This window comes from Octodon degus, unplaced genomic scaffold (assembly GCF_000260255.1).
Source record: "Octodon degus isolate 3935 unplaced genomic scaffold, OctDeg1.0 scaffold00195, whole genome shotgun sequence".
Classification (NCBI taxonomy): Eukaryota; Metazoa; Chordata; class Mammalia; order Rodentia; family Octodontidae; genus Octodon; species Octodon degus.
The window spans coordinates 4108562-4128353 of record NW_004524771.1 but is presented as its reverse complement, the minus strand read 5'-3'; the positions used below and the strand labels follow the sequence as shown (position 1 = coordinate 4128353).

The following is a 19792-nucleotide window of genomic DNA, read 5'->3' as shown; positions in this document are numbered from 1 at the left end:
CTTTTTGTGTAAGAAAACCAAAACTCTGTAAAGTTAAATGACTTGCCCAAGGCCTCCCTGCTAGTATATCTTTCAAAAATTATTAACTGGACTCTTGCTATGTGCCATGCATGATTCCTAGATATGATAAGTGGTGAAGCTGGCAATGAACCTGTGTTTTCTGCCTGCAAAGCCTACACTTCCATCAATTCCAGGTCCCCCAAGGAGACACACTCCACTGTTACCCACCAGGGTAAGCAGCCTTGCAGTGGGTGGGCATTGGTGCCTTAAATTAAACTTATTATTTTTACTGAAGCAATGAATTTTCAAACAAGGACCATAGGTTTTTCAGGATGAGTGTACCAAACGTGTTTTATTATTTTCAGGAGTACTTATACTCTAAGGACTATTAGGGCTAGAGGGGAGAAAAATACAATTTTTTCTTAATCTTCTTTTTTTTTTTAAAGGCTTTTTAAAAAAAATTTTATTTGTGTGTGTGTGTGTGTGTGTGTGTGTGTGTGTGGCCAGCTCAGCCCACCAGGGGGCGCAACTGGCTGGCATGTGGGGCTGGGGGATTGAACCGTGGTCCCTGTGCTTTGCTAAGCTTGTTCTAAGTAGGTGCTTTAGACCACTGAGCCATCTCACCAGCCCCTTTTCTTAATCTTCTTAAGTTTTTAGCCAGAATACACTCCTGTTAGCAAAAGACAGACTAATAAGAGAAAATCCAGCAATTTTACCACGCTTGCCATGTACATTGCTGGGAAAAAAATCACTTTCTCAAAGTAATTTTCTCAAATCAGTGTATTGGGAGCCTCGCTTAATAGTATTTTAACAAAGCATCGTCAGTTTTAGAGGAGCCAAAACAAAGGAGCAAGCTTTAGGCTCTTGAATGTGAGAACACTACCAGGTGGGCAGTAGTAAAACTGCTCCCACGTCCCTCTGGCCCAGAGCTTTCTCATGTAAAGGGCAAAATTTATTTCAGCTTGAGACAGGGATGCCAAGAGATGGTAGAAAGGCCTTTTGTCTTTGTACATCAGTGTCCTGATATCTGGCAAACAGGAAAAGGCAGAGATCCATAGTATTTTCACTGTCTTTTTTTTTTTTTTTTTTCACTGTCTTTATCTCAACAATCCTAAATATTTTAGGGAATGGCTTGTTATCCAGTAGTAACATGCAAGACAGATTAATAAGAATCTGTATCCACGTACTCCTTGCATGTTACTACTCCTTTGGCTCCCACGCAGTTCACTGTAACACCAGACGTGATCCCTGTAACACCCAAACCACTCCCATTAGTGTAGCCCCTGGTGAGTGACCTAGGGTCTTTCCTGTGCTGCTTCTCTACCCTTCAGCACCTTTCTCCCATTCACACATGAGTTTGTAGCTGTTTGTGTGTTTTTTGTTATAAATTGCTTAGAGAATTTCACCCTAACTAGGGTATCATTTTATATCTGTGTAAAATAATAAATGGTGGTTAATATTAAAATCTTTCAAATTCCTTTTATTTTTTTCCCTTTTCTATTTCAAATATCTTTTTCTGTCTTTTATAAGAATAAAATAAGAATTTAATTTTAGTAGGTAAATATCAAAGTGACTTGTCTAATATGCTGGACTTGAAGCAGAAGAAAGTTTAATATTTCTGAAATGAAATGAAACACTAAGAAATCCATGTTGTTAAACTATAAGGCCTTTAAAAATACCTAACCTAGTCCTTTTCATACTATCTTGGAATTGGTAGGAAATAGTTCTCCACTTTATCAATCGTCATGCAGTTTAAGCTAACTTCTCTCTTCTCTCTCCTCTCTTCTCCTCCTCTCCTTTCTCCTCTCCTCTCTTTCCATTTTTTGAGTCTAGTTCTTACCATGTAGCCCAGGTTGACCTCTTGCCTCTGCCTCCTGAGTGCTCAGATTATAGATTGTGTTACTGTGCTCATTTTAAGCTAACTTTCTATTAAAAAAAAAAAAAGAATTTTGTAATGTTGAGAATTTTATTTTCAACTTCCCAGTTTAAGATAGCATTATTTTAAACTTAATTTGTAGGCCAATATTTTGAAAAAATTTTGGTTATGTAGTCCTGTGAGTCCACATCTCAGGGTCTAGAAAGGTGCGCATGGAAGTTGTAGGTAAGAGAGAAACATTGTGAACTATTATAATGTAGGCAGGTGCTGGCCCAGAGTGATGGTATCTTTCTAGAGTAACAAATATCTGTTTTTAGTTGTGATATTTTAACTCTATAACCAGCAGCTTTAATAACAAGCAAGGTCACTAATACTTAGTATTAATAGATGTGTTTCTCAGTGGAGGTAATAATGGTGATCATGCATTGGAGTCATTAGACAGTGAAGCTGTGGGCATCATGCTTGATGCTGCTCTGAAGGTTTTTTTTTTTTTTTTTTTTTGTGGTACCAGAGATTGAACTTGGGACCCTGTGCTTGCCAGACAAGCGCTTATTCTACTGAGCTATCTCCCTGGTCCACTTCTCTGAAGTTTTCACTGGCTTTATACCAACTTACAGGAGTGGGAATCACGGGCTCATTGTAGAGATGAGAAAATCACTGAAGCAGAGGCTAAGTGTAGTGCTAAAGGTTGTGTAGCTCAACTTCTGACCAGCTCTATTCTCTTTCCCAGGGTGGGACCCAGCAGTTTTTTCTTTTGTATAGGCAGCCTGGGAACCTGATTACTGCTGGCAGTGCCACCAGTGCCTTTGAAATGTGCTTTTGGATGAGGAGATCCTGGGCAGCTAGCTCTTATGTCTGCTCCGAGTGGTGCTGCGTGATATGATCCCCTTGGAGCTGTACTCATTGCCCTTTTCTGCTCTGACTTTGCTTGTCACTCCAGACTGTGTGCCTGGGAAGGATGGATGCCAGCCCAGCAGGTTCTGGTATGTGTGTATGTCAGCTACAGAGGATCAGCACACCTCAGGATGTTACTTCTGGGTCTCACCAGAAGCCTAGAGATTAGAGAAGGTGAGAGCCTCTTGGAAGCCTCCAAAGTACCTGCAGAGAGGCTGCTGCAAGACTCCTTGTGTAGGCTCTGTGCTAGGGGTGCTCACACATTGCCGGAGGGAGGGCCGGTGTGTCAAGTGTTCCTCAGAGCTCTGCAGGATGCTTTGGGAGCATGAGTGCTGCCTTGGGCCACCTGACATACATGTACCTACTTGTTTTTAGACATTATGGAGACTTCAGCCTTTACCCGACTCCCTCAACTCCTTCATTTCTATAACAAGGTTTGGCTCTGGATTTAAGAATTGCCTGTGGCCTCACATGTGGGTGTGAGGAAGGAGGGGGAGAGGAATGTACCTAGTATTTTCAAGGGAGTGCTTTTCTTGATGAAGACAAAAGGAGAGTGTTTTCTTCCTTTTTATTCCCTTTACTAGATGTATTCTTCCATTCAGAAAGTATGCCCACTACTTACCCTATGATAGCCATTGTGCTAGTCTTAGTTAACATACCAGGGAAGAAGAAGAGGCCAAAGTCCTCCTCCAAAGTTGCCAGACCAGTGAGGGGCCAAACAGCAGCAAAGTTAACAGACCCATGAACCCATCCTTGCACATGATATCACATGCTAATATAGCGCCTCTGCTAAGGGGGCTTGTCAGGGAAGGGCTCTCTGAGGTGAGAGTGGAGCTGAGGTTACAGGATGAAGCAGGTTGGCCCCTTGTGCTGGTGGCTGGTGACAGTGTGTGCTGGGTAGAGGTGAGAGGAAAGAGCTGGGTAGGAAGGTGCCAGAGAGGGTGATTAATTGAGAGTTGATTCCATGTGCAGGGGAAGCTGGAGGAGGGTTTGAGCAGTGTGATGGAACTGTGTCACTTGCTCCGGCAGAGCACTCTCTAAAGCCTATGTATGATTTAAAGCACATTTAGCTGCATGTTCCTCGGCACTTTCCTGTGTTTTCTATTAGTTTTCCCATGCACACAGAGTCCTTGAGGGCCTTTCTGGTGTCTCATGGTGTGTGTGTGTGTGTGTGTGTGTGTGTGTGTGTGTGTGTGTGAGTCCTGGATTATATTCTCTCAAGTTGAAGTTTCATTGGTGTCCTCAGCCATGCGATTTAGAGATGAGCTCTGTGCTACAACAGAAAGGTCCTTGGGTGGTGTGGAGGGGCCCTGATTCTTATTTGAAGAATGAGGATACTTAGCTGGCTTCTCAGAGCTGTTCTAAAGATTTAGTGCACTAAGGTACATTTATGTGAAGGTCCACAGCTGAAGTGTTAAGCCAGACATTCTCTGCTGTTGGAGCCTTATGAGTTCCCTAAAGCTTCCACAGCTGGTGAGAGTTGCATCTGTTAATTCTTTTTTTTTTTTTTTGGAAAGAAGAATTATTTTTATTTGTTATTATTTTTAATTTATTGAAAATAGAAATTCAGTCTTTACTTCTAGGACTTCCATGGATCACCATGGATCAGTGGACAATGCCTACCTCCCTCACTAAATGCTGCAGAGCCTTGTCACATTGGCGCTGTCCAGAAGCCATGTGGAAGTGTATGGAGTACATGTGTGGGACCTTTGCTCACAGGGAAGTCACAAGTGTTGTGCCCCTTGTCACAGTGACCCTAAATTCCTGTTGGGTGTGTTGGCATCTGTTAATTCTTAAGAGTCAGGCTATTGCCCAGGAAAGCTGGGACAGTATAAAAGGCAATCAGTGCCAATATCCAGTGTCATCTGTTTGAAAATTTTCAGAAAGTGATATTATTCCAAGCAACAGGCTCTTTTTTGCATTTATGGGATTCTATTTGAGAGTAGGGTGTGTGTGTAGGGGGTTCATCAAATCTCCCTATAGGTTTATTTTTATTTTTGTGGCAAGTCCAGATTTTCCTTCAAAGAGTACCTGAAAAGAGTAAGATTTGAATATATCTTCATTTATTTTGCCTACTATAAACCAAGCTTTTTTACTGCTTAGTTTTGGCAGCATCTCAGAGTGCAAGCCTACTTTCACAGTTGAGGGAGCTGAGGCTTGGAGTGGCTCTTGTAAGGGCTGTGCTTCTAGAACACGGTAGAGCCAGGGTTGACATTTCCTCTTCTCCCTGCTGTTCCTGGGAACCCAAAAGCTTTTGGATTACCCTGCCCTCACAGCAGAGCATTCTGGTCCACTACAGTATTTTAAGACTGAATGTTTATGTCCTCTTAAAATCCATGTGTCAAAAATCCTAACACCCAGGTGATGGTGTTGGGAGGTGAGACCTTTGGAAGGTGATTAGGTTGTGAAAATGAAGCCTCTGTGAAAGGTGCCTCATAAATAAGACCTCCCTTTCACTTTTTGACCTTTTGGCTAAGATCAAGTACATAAATGGCACCCCTAAGAGTTCATCAGCCCCTTTTGACACGTGAGGACATAGTGAGATGTGAACCAGAGGTAAACCAGAACATTGGCCCTTTGCGGACAGCAGATCTTCCCTCGTTTGATTTGAGGCTTCAGTCTTGAGCACAGTGAAAGCTAAATGCTCACTCTTTCTGAGTCGCCCAGTCTGTGGCACTGTGTAATAGCCTCCAGACAGATGAGCTCTACTGCAGAAGGCCTCCCTTCCCTGGCCACCATCTGAAAGAGCTCATCCCACATTCATCACATCACACCACCTGGCTTGCTTATAGCTGTTGACTTTGGGTTTCAGATCCCCCCGATGACCTGAATAGACTTTTTTCATGTGTTTCCTGTGTCCTCTGCTGGAGGGCAGAAGCTAGGCCTGTTCACTGCTGCATTCCTGGAGTCCTGAATCCTGCTTGCTGCATGTTTGTTGCTCAGGAAACATTTGTGTGGAAGGAAAGAGGGAAGAAAGGAAGGGACTGCTGATTATAGTTCTAATGAGGGTGAAAACTGAAAGAAGTCGCCAGTAGCAACAGATGGAATCCAGGTCCCCGAGTGTGGCTTACACAGTCGCTACTATCTCTAGTAGATGTGTCAATGTGAGTTGCTAAGGGAGTGAACAAGTGAGTGAATCTTCGCTTTCCCTTTGTGTCAGAGTGCAGGAAGGTGGCTTTAGAAACCCTCACTTCTTGGTTTTGATGCTGGCTGTACAGGGTAGTAGTGGATCTCTTTTTATTCTTTCCCCCCCTTTTTTGTTAGTATATGTTTATGACAATATATTGATCATGGGAATTAATACATGTATGTGTTGCATCTATTTTTTATTTTGCTCTTAGATTATTTGTACTTTGGGTTTCTCATATAAGAGGAACCATGTGATATTTAACTCCCTGTGTTTCATTTATTTCACTTAGCATTAAGGTCTCAAGGTGCATCTGTTTTCCTACTGGTGACTCCAATTTATCCTTCTTCATGGCTCAGTGATACTCCATTGTATATGTATACAACATTTTGTTCAGCAGTGGAGCTCTGATGTCTCTACACCTTCATTTCCCCAATTGCCATGGAAGGGGAGGAGGCTGTATTCAAAAATTGTTTTAATTCTACCCATTGTTCTGGAAAAATAGCTGATGCCACATTCTTATTTGTGGGGATTATTAAAGAGTCACATTGTTGGAGTCTGAGTGTTTGTAATGATCTGAACCTGTTAGCTGCTTTGGGGTCAAAGAAAGGTATCTCATTTTCCCTTGATTACTCTCTCCTTTGCAAATGTAATGATAATTCAGGTACTGTTCAATGATCTGTGGGTAGGTAGGTGAGCTAGTATGGATAAACATCTTGCTCCCCCGCCAACATCTTGCTTTGGTATTTGTCCTGTAGCTGTTTATTCCTAGGCTGGGTATTGGCTGATATACACAGTTGGGTTGGGAAGGAGAATAAGCACACTTCTTTGTGAAAGACCCATGTCTTCTTCAGGTTTAATTCTAAGTGACTAGCAGCCCTTGCATAGTCATAGCCAACCTTGTCATCAGAGTGACTACAAGATGAAGTGTGCAGATTCTTTTTGGACTGCATGCATTGTATACTTTAATAGATGTTGGAGGTCATGGATGAACTGAGTGGCAGGCTTATGCTGTGCAGAGTACAGGGTTGAGGAAAACTCTGGCATGGCTGACAAGAGCTGTGTGACCTGGACAAATGCCCTGATTTCTCCAAAGTCAGCCTCTTAGTCCATCTACATGGGGGTAGCATATCTGCAAGGTTCTCATGGATATATCAAGTGTCTAGACAGAGTGGGATCTACTGTACCTGAGAACTATAGTGGAGGCCCATAGATAGTTTCTGAGACTTCAGAAGTCTCTTGCAATTGTGTGCAAAACTGTAATTGTGTATTTGTATATATAGATAGATTTTTCTGGGCACAAGTTCCTTTCTTTCATTGCTCACCTTCACAAGGTCACAGACTTTAGATAAAAGAAACATCAGCAGTGCTGTCTGTGGCAGTCACATACAGTGTCTGTGGCAGTCCTTATATTGATTGTGATGCTCTGTGTCTGCTGCTCCTAAATCTGACTAGCCTGGGAGTGCTCTTACCCCTACTACTCTGTGTACTAGCAGTGTTATCTAGGCCTAATCTGGAAAACTGGGGCTAAGAGTACCTATCTGACAGAGTTATGAAGATTTAATGAAGTAATATATGAAAAGTACTCAGAAGAGACTGTAAATTAGAACTTGATAAAAAAAATTGGGAAAACCAATGGAATATTAGCATGTTAAATTATTAATGCCTGCAAAGAGTACATTGTTGGCCAGTCATCCTAAAAACAGTATTTGGACATTGTTGAGCAGATCCAGTGAGCAGATCCAACTTCCCATTTTGCTGAAATCATCCCTCTTATAGAGGTCCCCAAAGCGTGACGTTTCCTGGACACCTATTCTTAACCTTTCCTCTAGTTAATCAGTCTATACACTTCTGCTATGAGGCTGGCAGCATTAAGATTGGAAATGATCAGATAGGATGTGGTTCTCAGATGGGGCTCTTTTAACCCACAGTGAACACTTGGTTGTCATGGCTTGGATGACAGTCCTCCTGGTGTCTAGTGGGTAGAGGGAGGCTGCAGAACATTCTGTAGTACACAGGACTGTCCCACAGCAGAGAACGATTCAGTCAGAAAGTACAGGAGTGCCAAGACTAAGAAACTCTTGAGGTGGGAGGAGACAGGAAGCAGTGTTCTTGGAATTGTATAGGTATCTGTCTGCCATGTGGCCCAGAGAAGAAAATTTAGGGAGAAGTGGACCTAATTGAAATGAGAGATCCCAGAAAGCATTTGATATTGGGTATTTGGACTGAAGATGATCTATGGGAACTGTGGGTATGTGAGGGTAAACACGTGTTGCATGTCCCAACAAATTCATATTAAGCACACACGTCTATTATTGTAATGTTAACTTACCAAAAATTGATTCAGATATTTATTGGTATTTATATCAATTTTGTCATTTTATGTCCCTCCCTCCATCCCTGTCTCCCTCTCTCCTTCACTGTCTTTGGTGTTTTTGAGACAGGGTTTTGCTATGTCATTCAGGCTGGCCTTGTACTTGCTGCAATTCTGCTTGAGCCTCCTGAGTGTAGCAGTTAAGTCGTGTGCCACTGTACCTGCCTCATCTTATAGACAGCTGAGATCCTTTGCTCTTGACTTAATTTCTTTGGAATGGAATGTTTGCTTATTTGGGAGCTAATAGTTGTAACAGAGTGGCTTAGCCCTTATTGATAGCAGAAGATCAGCATCAGAGCCACCAGGGGGCGCCGTGGCCATTTCTCTGTCACCTTTGTTGTATTTTCCCATCTGCAGTGGTGGTCCTTGCTGTCTCAATTTTGCTGTCCCATGCTGGTGTCTTATTTTTAACAGGGAGGGAGCATGGTGGTAGTAATGGAACCAATGGTCTTTTCTAGATGAGAGGCTTTGAGTGTACACAGAGCAGCCTATTGCCATCAGCACGCAATTCATGTCTTGTCAATGGCTTTTGAAAGGGAGGTATGGGTGTCTGGTCCTGTTATATAAGGGAGTATTCAGCTAATTAGAAAATATTTCTCGTTTGTCGTTGCTTTTTATGAGATATAATTGATTAGCCAAGGGTATTTATTTGGCTGTTGAGTCCTAATCACTGCCTTCTGCTTCTTTTAGGTGGATGAGAATTATAGGTGGTGAAGAGAGATGAGCCCAGACAATTAACTCAATTGTTTTCTTTTTGTCATCACTTTGAATCTTGAGCCAGGTCAGAGAGGGCAAGAAAGACACCCTCCTTGCCAGGTGGCTTTGTTGAGTGCATCCTTTTCTTCTCTCTGCTATTATTGGAAGGGATTCTTAGTACCGATGAGGCGATCTGCTTGTCGCCTGGCAACACAATTCCGAATACTCAGCAGCCTGAGAGATGAAGCTGGAGTGCTGCGCTAATGATTCAGAAGGGGTGGCAGGACATAGTGGCCGGCCGATTGTGTGGCTGAGAGTTTGATGATAAAATTTTGGGATGAGCTAGTGGGGCAGCAGCTGTTAAACTGGATGCATCTGAGCCTTAATTGTGGGGAGTAAATGTAGGTAATGCAGCTGCATAGATCCTTGATGTTAGCAACTTCCTTTCCCTCTGAATTTTACCTACTATGCCTCCAGTGACTGTTTAGTAATTGGAAGCTCATATGGAATTTAGATAGTCCTCACTTTTTCATAGCTTATTTATTCATTCCACAAACATTTATTAAGCACCTATCACAGGCCAAACATTGTTCTTGGTGGGTAGGAGCCCAGGTTGGAGATCCTGCTGTGCCACTCATAAGCCCTGTGCCTCAGTTTCTCCATCATTGACATGCATGGGAATACTGGTAATATAGGCAGCTCTGGGGACTAAGCAAATTAATCTGTAGTAAGTACTTGTGACAGTACACTCAGTACATAGAAGACACTAATTCTTATTAGGTGGACTATACCCCAAAGAAGTCACATTCTTGTTAAAATAATGAAAGAAATAAAAAGCGGCTGAATTGGGAAGGGAAGGCCATTGAGCCACGTGGGAGTAATGTGTTGTTACCTGTCGAGACTGAACCACCACATAGTGATCTGCTGCCACCTACCTCCCTTAGGAGAATGGCCTGTGGAGTAAGAAATATAGTGGTCATGTTTCTCAGTCCTGCAGTGACGTCTCACCCAGGGCTGGGTGTTGTCACTAATGCAGACTTGTGTTTTCTCACTGCTGCTACCAGGAATGGGAACAACTGATGAGACTCCTGAGGTTGAATGCGATGAGGCTGGTATGGCTGAGGTGTAGGAGGCAAATGAGGAGCAAGAGCATAGTGTCATGTGGGGGTGTTGGGCTTAGAGTTTTGCAAGCCAGCACTATAGTATTTGCCTGTAGTCTCAGCTATTTAGGAGGCTGGGGTAGAAGGATCATGAGTTTGCATTTAGCCTAGACAACACAGCCAATATCCTGTTTCAAAAATACAAACAAAAATGTTTTTAGAAGGCTTTGTGGAGATAAGGCTGCTGGGTAAGGAGGGAGGGCCTGTGGTTTGCAGAGACAGCCTAAGAATAATCCGAGCCACACTTCTGTACTGTGCCATGCTACTGGTTTTGTCACCACTTGAGGAAGTGACAGTGATGGCATTCCTAAGTATCTACCTGCCCCTGTCACATGCTAACTCACTGATGCAGCAATCCCAAGAGAGCTTGCTGTTCTCCCCATTTTGCACAGAGAAGGAGGCACAGAGAGTAACCTACCCTGCATCTCACAGCTGCTGGCTGACAGAGCTAGGATTCACAGCCTGGCACTTAGTCCCTGGAAGATGTGTTTTAGTGCCACCCAAGACCCTGCCCCAGGCCTGTTTCAGGGGTATTTTTACTGTCTGTATTTCAGGACCACCTCTGCTACTGACTGTTCTCCTTGTCCTCCAAGATTTCCTCTGCCTGGGATGGTAGCAAACTCTCTTTTCTTTCTTTTTCAGACATTGAAAAAAATGATTTATTTATTTGGTACAGGGTCTCACTATGCATCGTGGACTCCTAATGATCCTCCTGTCTCAGCCTCCCCAGCTCTGGGATTACAGCCATACACCATCACACCCAGTTTCAGGGCTGGCACGGTGGGTGAGCATGACATGTGGTACCAGGAGTTGAACCTGGGTTTTGTGCTTGCCAGGCAGGCGTTTATACCACTGAGCTATCTTCCTAACCCTTCTCAGGTCTTTTTGTGTGCTTGGAAACATGATCTTTTTTTTTTTAGTTTTATCGTTTTATTTTTGGTCTGATGTGTTTGTCCTGACCTCCTTAAGAACTCTGGCTTTGCTTTGTTTCCAGGTGTGCAGGAAAACTGCTTATTAAGCTCTAGTTCCTTTTAGTTTTGAGGTTTCTAGTGGGCTGTCCCTGAGCTGGGCAAGGCAGCAGCTTATGTAACCATTTGATGCAATTCAAGGATGACCCAAAATGGACTTCTGGCCTGTGGGTGAGGCCCTAGTCAAACTGTTTTTTTTTTTTTTTTTTTTTTTTCCATAATTTTATTGAGAAATAGCAATGAGACAGTTTCAAACCAAGTTGGTATGACAGTTTCAATAATTAACACATTGCATACATTCTTCCTACTGGTTAGTTGCTGTAGTCAGACTGGTTTGATTGGCAACTTTGGCTGATCTGTGCCTTTGGAAGGGTCCAGGCAGAGGGAATGAGGGGTGGTGGGAGATCAGGCAGGTGGGGTGGTTTGGCTTTTACTATGAGAGGGGCATTAGAACATCAGGGTGATGCAATGAGACTGAGATCTGGCCGGCCAGAGGGTGGAGAGCTGGCTGTGGGCGGACTGGGGGCGGTTAAGAGAAATGGGGAGGTGATCTTTGTTCCACGGGGTGGGGGTGGGGTGGTGTCAAGGATCTTCTGAAAATGAACTGTGAGATTTTTTTCCGAATTGTAATGAGCTATGCTGCCCATGTGGATGACAGGATTATCTGTCCTTGACTCAGCTCTTTGCAGTTCTAGGTCTGTTTCTCCTAAAGTGGGACCATGCTTTTTAGTCTTCTAGCTGTTACCACTGCACCTAAATACTCTTCCTTACTCAGCATCATTTCTTTTCTTTTCTTCTTTCTTTTTTGTATTTTAGGGAAGGGCCTACAGGGTGTTCAAGGTTTCACTACTTGATCAGACTCATAGTAATCCGCCTGTTTATAGCCTCCCAAGAGCTGGGATTACAGGTCCCACCATGCCCAGTCTCAGTTGCTGGCTCAGCACTCCCCGGGGGTGTGGCTGACATGGCAGGCCCAGGGATTGAACCCTGGTCCCTGTGCCTGCTTGCAGGTGCTTTAATTTGCTGGGCTATTTGGCCGGCCCTCAGGCTTCTTGACTGGGCACATTTTAGAAATGATCTGTTGATCTCGTCCTAGAGTAGTTGAAGATTGCCCTTCTGGACCTTGAGTGCCCCCCGCCCCCCCCAGCCTTATTAGAACCCTTAGCTTCTCTCTTATTCTGTTTCCCTTCTAATAAACAGCTGACCTCCCTCAATTAATTTCAGTCATTTTATATTGGTAGCCATTCTTGTAGTCATGGTGCCCCTTGGTAATAATGAGAAAAGGAGAGTGTTTTCTTTTTATATCCTTATATCCATTTATCATCATTTCATTCTCAGAGCCCTAAGTGTGTGATGAGAACCCTTCTAGATTTACTGACAAAACGATCAACTATATTTGAAAAATTGAGCTAATGTTCACTGTGGTTTCCTGGAATTGGAAACTTAAGCCTCCAATTCCAGATGAAGCACTGCCCCTTCTTCACTCCTTGAAACTGTGGCTACTGCTTGGTCCTCAGACCACCTCACACCACCACAGTGATGTGCCTTGTTTGAAAATCAGGGTATGCCATGATGCTTGTGGTACTTAGTGGCAGGAGGTCTTCTCAAGGAAAACCAAGCACAGATCATCTTGGCTAGCATTCTTTGAGGCAACTGTGTGGTTTCTTGGTTGCTACTTTTTCCTTGTTCAAGTTGCCTGGCAATTTGGCTTTGTATGGGATCACTCTAGGTTAGCTTTGGATTAGTCCATCCTTTTCCTGCACTGTACTTGAATATTCTATATAGCAAATGAGATGATTGATGCTCTGATCTCTGAACACTGGAAACCTGTTATATTTTTCAATGAAATATTTTGTTAAATTTTTTTTTCTTCTATTTTTGTTGATTTGTTTTGAGACAAGTTTTCGCTGTGTAGTTCAGGGTGGCCTAGACTCATTATGTCACCCAGGTTGTTCTCGAACTCCTGGTGATTCTCTTGCTTCAAACTCCCAAGTGCTGGGGTTGCAGTCATGTGCCACCATGCCCACCTTTGCTTGTTAAAAATCTTGATTCCTGCATATTGCATTTGGAGCATCCTGTGCCTTTTAGAAGAGAAATGATATTGAGGAAAAGGAACTGCAGAGATTGTGAAAATTGCTTTGTACTGTTGCATTTTTGTGTCTGCTGGGAATGTCAGTGTGATCTGACTCTTCAGGTGTGTTGAGTTGGCTCAGAGCTTGGCTCTATTTGTGTTTTATTAAGGCTTCTCTTTTGTTGTTCTTGGCTCATTCACATTAGAAGGAGACGGGTTTACTTTGGAAGTTTCAAGGAAGTCAGCCTCAATTCTCTCTGACTTGAGTGAGCAGTTTTCTTCACTGAGGGCTACAGCTAACCCAAATATGAAGCCAGGATATGCTAAAAATGTCTCTCTCTCTCTCTTTTTTAATACACAGTCTTCACTGTTCAGGCTGTCCTTGCATTTACTGTATAGCCCAGGCTGGCTTTGAACTTACAGTGATCTTTCTGCCTAAGGCCCCTGACTGCTGGGATTATGGGCATGTACCACTAGGCTCAGCTAAGAATCTCATCTTAAAAGCATGTTTTAGAAGAAAAAAAATAATGCACCCACATCCTTATTGAAAATTGATCCTTTAGTTTAAATTAGAGTTTTCTTCTTCTAGGAAGTACCACAGTGTGAGCTATCTTATTCTTCAGGTGATGCATTAATGGTAGAGAATTAAAGTGGAGACAGTGCTGTCTGTATTTTGGGGGACTCACAGTCCCTCTTCCCTCTTCTCAGGAGAGCCTTGTCAGTGTGGTCCTGACACTCTGAGTAATGGAGGGAAGAGTTTTGCAAAGTTTCCTTTGCATTGATATTAAATTCAGGAGATTGAGTTGAGAATTCGGGGCTAGGGACCCCAATCTTATTGAATAGAATGCTCAGTGGTGGGCATCTAGCCTGCCTTCCATAGGAGGGGATGGAGAATGATTGATTGTCTCTCTGTCATTTGTCTTCACTGATGCTTAGTTCCTCCGGAGGGACAGAGCAAGTGTCTTCATCTATATAGCATGAGGGGGAGGGGGAGATTCTGAAGCAAAATGATCACAGCTTATGATATGAGATGCTTTCACTGGAGACTTCAGACCTTAGAAATTTCCTTTGCTTACCCCAGCCTGTGTGGGATGAGAGATGGGGCTGAAGAGCTACCCTCACTATGCCTTGATTGCTTTGCTGAAAATTGCACATGTAGTATGTTAGGCTGTCTCTCAGCTGCTGTAGCAAAGGCCCCTGAGGAGCACTGGCTTAAGTCAGATAGGATTTTACACTGGTACAGTCACTTAGTGGCATTTAAAGAAAGACCTTCCAGGGCATGGTGGCGTATGCCTGTAATCCCAGTGCTTGGGAGGGTGAGGTAGGAGAATCTCTGTGAGTTAGAGGCCAGTCTGGACCACAGAGTAAGTTCAAGGCAAGCCTGACCTGCATAGAGAAGCTCTATCTCAAAAAGACAACACTAAAAATCCCTAGTTTATTTTTAAACTTAATTATATTTTGAAGAGTAAAAAAAAAAAAAAAAAAAAAAAAAAAAAAAAAAGCCTTCAGAAGTTGCCTGTTCCTCTGGGATCAAGTCTTGGACATGCCATGAGCAGCCTTTGCTCCCATCATCTCTGCATCTCCTCCCTGCCCTTAATCGTGAAACAGAAGGCCAACAACCTTTAGTTCTCTGCAGTGTGCATCCTTGGTTCTTTTTATTTGTTTATGACCATTGTTTTCAAACTGTTTTATAGAGAATTTGTTTGCACTGTAAAGTATTGAAAACATTAAAACAAAAAGTTGCCAATATTTAGCAATTAGAGATTTTTGTGTTTAAAGAAAAAAAAAATAAGGGTTTGCACAGATAACTCAGAGGCATAAATAATGACCTGGCAAGTGCAGGGTCCCTCAGTTCAGTCCCTGGACCTGTGTGCTGTGGGGCCTTTGAACCAGGTGTGGTGACGCATGCCTGTAATCCCAGTACTTGGGAGGTTGAGACAGGAGGATTGCTGCAAGTTCGACACCAGCCTGGGTAAGCACAAGGTTGGCTTGAACTGCATAGCGAGACCTTGTCTCAGAAACAAAACAAAACAAAACAAAGAAAACCCATGAAACATTTGAATTTAGTGGAAAAACTGGGACCTCTGACAGTCTGGATGTTTCTGTGTGCCGGCCGGTCATCTGTAGCTGAGCTGATGGCATGGCTGTATGTAGCTGTAAACCTGAGAATGAAAGTGGGAACTGTAGAAGGCTCTTTGCTTCCAGTTCCTCCTGCTTCTGACTCCTGGCCCCACCCATACAGTACTTTCTGCCTGTGGGTCTTTTATACTATTTTGAGTCTTTTATGATTGTTTTTCCCCTAAGGAAACTTTTTCTTTTTCCCATAGTTGTTTTTGTTATTCAGGTTTTAATTATTATTTTTGCAGTACTGGGGATGGACTTTGTGGCCTTGTGCACGCAAAGTGGGTGCTGTACTGCTCAGTCACATTCTCAGCCCAGGGAACAATTGTTTACATCCCCCCTCCTTTGTGGCACAGAGAATTGAACCTAGGACCTTTGCACTGAGCTACATCCCCAGTCCTTTTCTTAAATTTTGAGATAGGGTCTAAGTTGCTAAATTACCTAGGCTGGGCTTGAACTTGCTATTACCCTGCTTCAGCCTCCCAGAGTACTGGGGTGAGGCAATAGCACCTGCCTGGCCGAGGAGTTCTTCTTGATGCTTCTTATCCCACAGATGTTGGGTAACAGCACTCTCTGCTCATCTTTGTCCATGTCTCTGGGTATCTTCCACTTCCTTGATGGCCTCCTTGGCCTCAGTTTGCAATCCCTTTGAGGGCAGGAGCAGGGATCATTTCTCTTTACTTCCATGTGAAGATGCTCCCTGGGGCTTACAGTTCCCATCATATATTGAAAATATCTTATGTGAAAAATTGACTGAATACATCAAACCTACCAAACGTTGTGGCTTAGCAACCCAGTACACAAGAGTGCTGCTTGTTTCCCTTTGTGATTACAAGACTGACTGGGAGCTGTGGCTTCCTACTGCTGCCTGGCACCACAAGAGAGTACTATACCCTGGAATGCTAGCCCAGGAAAGGACCACAACTTGCAGTACAGTTTTTAAGTACCTGGCACCTTGTGAGTGGTTAGTATTGTTGGCTACATGGTCACAGGAGAAGCATGTGAGGTTGGTTGTGTGGATGCTTCAAGGGCCACCCTGTGCCAAGCCTTTGCTGATGCTGGTGCTTCATCTTCCCTATAAGTGACTCTGCAGGGAGGTGTTCTTTTATCCAACATCCAGGGTTCTGGTTAGGCATGAAGAAACTATCTCAGAGGGATGAATGAGCTTGTTTTAAGTGATAGAAGCAGACGCTGATGAAGTGAAATGAATTTGAGAACTGTTGTTGAAATTTAAAAGCTGAGGATTGATTGATACTCCTGGGATATGACTTAGAAATGTCTTAGGAGTATCTAGAAAAGCAAGGGGAAAAGGACAAGGTTAGTGTTGAGCCATAGAGATTTTTCTGTTGAAGTATCAATTGCTATTTGCTGTTCTAAAGAGAACGGCTAAGGTGGCAGACAGCCTGTGATCCGAAGGCCTGGCTCTTCTTGGATAGTCTTCAGGGCAGGAGAAGTGCTCCTGGTGACAGAAACAGTTGACAGTTACTAACCTTTCTTGATACTCTTTGAGAAGTCCCAGTGGAGATGAGGAAGAGAGAGAATGCCACCTTCTTCTTGGGGCTGAGATGTAGGTCAATGCCTATCCTTGTGAGAAGTGTCCTGGCTGGCCATGGGAAGACTTGGTGAGAGAAGGGTGCCTAAACTGGACTTGACAATTGGAGAGCAAGCAGCAGGTGCAGTGGAAGGAGTCACTGCATTTGGGTGTGAACTCAATTCTAGATTTTTAGGTCTTGGAAGTGTTGTGTTGTGTTTTAGGAGAAGGCCAGAGGCACTCAAGTTTGTTGGGTACCTACAGTGTCTGGGCATCTTGCTGGGAGAAGCTACTCTAGCCCACAGCTCACTTAATGCCCATCACTGTCCTGTGAGTTGGGTGATACATCTCTGTGCCCAGATGGCACAGCTGGGGATCAGGCAGGTTCCTTGTGTTACTTAGCTACATAGCTGGTGATACCTAGAACAAGACTGCCACCTCCTCACTGAATCCCACAACCTCTATTCTGAGGCCAAGCTACTTCCTTGTCCAGCAGTGGCCTTCCATCTGCACTAGTCCTGTTGTCTGTGAACAAGTCCCTCATGATCTCACCACAGAACTGCTGCCAACGGGAGCATGAGGGGGACGTGTTCCGTAGAAAACTTCCCTCTGTTTCGTTGAGAAGCCCAGCACCATAGACAGTGGGAAGTTCCTGAGAAAGGGCCCAAAGCTCTACCTCTTTAGCATTTGGTTTCCTTGTGTATGACATGGGAGTGATATTACCCCTGCCTTTCTTCCTGGGCAAGTGAGCATGAGTTTATGGCTCTAGGGGCTGTACCTGGGGAAGCTGACTTAGCAATGAGGCAGAGTGGGATGGGAGCTGAAGTTTTGGAGCAGTAGCTTGTGCGTCTAAAATTGCAAAAGGTTTCAGATGACTCCTTTCTGTACTGTATCCCTGCTTTTGGAATATTTTCACTCTACTCAGGTGACTTATATGTGGTAGAGGTAGAGACACTTTATTTCTGCTTAGCCAATTATACCCTCATAGAGTTAGATGGCCATTTCTCCTCTGTGTGCTTAATTTTCTTGCTCCCCACCATGGTGCCTATGTACCAGACTGATTAAATACTAATTTTCTAGCTCTAATGGTGGAACTTGGAACAGATTTTTTGTTTCTTTCTAGATGAGTAGCTTTCACCCTGGTGGCCCAGCCTGTAGATGCCTGTGGACACAAAAGTAGGCTTTCAGTGCTGCCATTCAGCCTGCTGAGCCCAGCAGTGAGCAACAGGGAGGTTCACACTGGGAGAGTGGGTGTGAGGTTGGCTGCTAGTACCTGCCTGGCTTCCAGAAGCCTGTAGGCATGGAGGGTCTCTCGCAAGCGCAGGCCAGGCTTTTAAATATATCCCAAGCCACTCACTGTCAGTCACCTCACAGATAATAGGGCCATTATAAGCTTTTAGGCTCTGGGTTAGTATCAGCAAACTTTCTGCCCAGGTCTGAGACATGGTTGCCTTTAGGATGGTGGCATTGCCAACTGGTGGTCAACTTGTTATACCCAGGTGAATTGTACTAGTACCTGAGGATTATTGCCAGCAGTGTAAGAGGCAGAACTAGAGAAGCTGTTGGAGGCTGTTAGGGAAGCTATTTGGAGAAGGCTTTGGAGCTGTTGGAAGCTGCTGGTTCTCTTGGGCTATTCTGTTGGAGGACCTTGTCGTACTGACTTTCCTACTGAACTTGGTTGTTCTTGTCAGAGGAAGAGCTTGGGACCTCATTGTCACTGAGGATGGCTGTGGTTCATTGTGGAGGAGCTCTGGTCCTCAATTTGAGTATTGCTTCCTAGCTCTGGAGGGAAAGATGGTGCACTGCTCAGCCTCGTGGAGAAGCTTGTCACATTGGCTTTCCTGATGAGAACTTTGCTTTCTTTATCCTCAGGGGAGCTTGGGACTTCACTGTTGCTGAGGATGACTGTGGTACTTTTTTGGGGGAGATCTGATTCATATCTTAGTTCCTGGCTCCAGTTCAGATCCTTCATCCTGCTGGCACAGATTTTCTAGTGTCCACAACTGACCTTTGGGCCTTCCCAGCGCAGATCCATGAAGTGGGCCTGCATGGGACTTTGTCATGTGCTCTGGGCCTCCAATGGACTTGTGGGAGGCATTGTTATGAGCTCTAGGTTTTCAGCTGGACTAATGCAAGATATTAGGATCTAGGTCCTCAACTGGATTATTTTGTCTTGGGTATGTTGACAGATTTCCTGCACTTTATATATGATTCTTTTGTTGATTCATTATGAAATAATATTATGAAATGTGTCCTATATTGTATTGTTCCCCTTGAAAACTCCCAAACTACAATATAGCCTAGGGAAAAAAAAAAAACCCAGTCCTAGTGGAAAAGAGTGTTTTTCCTGTTGTGTCCAAGGCTGTAATTCAGTAGGTCATTCACAAGAATATCTGGAGACTGGAATGCTGAAGAGATGGACTCATTGCATGTGCATGTTCCCGTGTCCTCCCTCTCTTCCTTGGCACCCTGCTCTGGCCTTCTCCTGCATAGAAAGCATAATCCACATGCTGTCAATGGCTGCACAGTCTGCCTGATGCCCTCTTCTTCCCACCTTCCTGTCCCTTTTTAGTTCCTTTGGCCTTTAGGCAGTCTTTCAGATTTACCAGGCTTCTTCTTGGCTCAGAAACTTGAGTCAGGCTCTTCTGTCTCCTTGGAATGTCTTATCCCTCTACCCTGTTCCATTGTTTTAGAAGAACCACGATAATGGGAATTGGTTGTTAAAAGTGGAAGGTACCAAGGACCAAAGAAAGAGGCAGACATACTCAGGATATAGAGAATACAGTGTATGAAGAAAAGACAATACTTCTCAGAGGATGAAATTAAAGAAGCGAATAAATATTTGAAGAAATGCTCCACATCACTAGCCATCTGCGAAATGCAAATTAAAACCACATTGAGATATTATCTCACCCCAGAAAGAATGGCTATCATAAAGAAATCACCCAACAACAAATGTTGGAGAGGCTGTGGG

At 43.8% G+C, this 19792-nt stretch overlaps 1 protein-coding gene and 1 pseudogene across 2 annotated transcripts in view; one reads left to right on the top strand and one right to left on the bottom strand.

Moving 5' to 3' along the window:
* Positions 1-19792, top strand: part of Snx29 (sorting nexin 29) — a 626724-nt gene that overhangs the window by 144666 nt on the left and 462266 nt on the right. The gene's annotated exons all lie outside the window — the stretch shown is intronic.
* Positions 4467-4585, bottom strand: LOC111813523 (annotated as a pseudogene).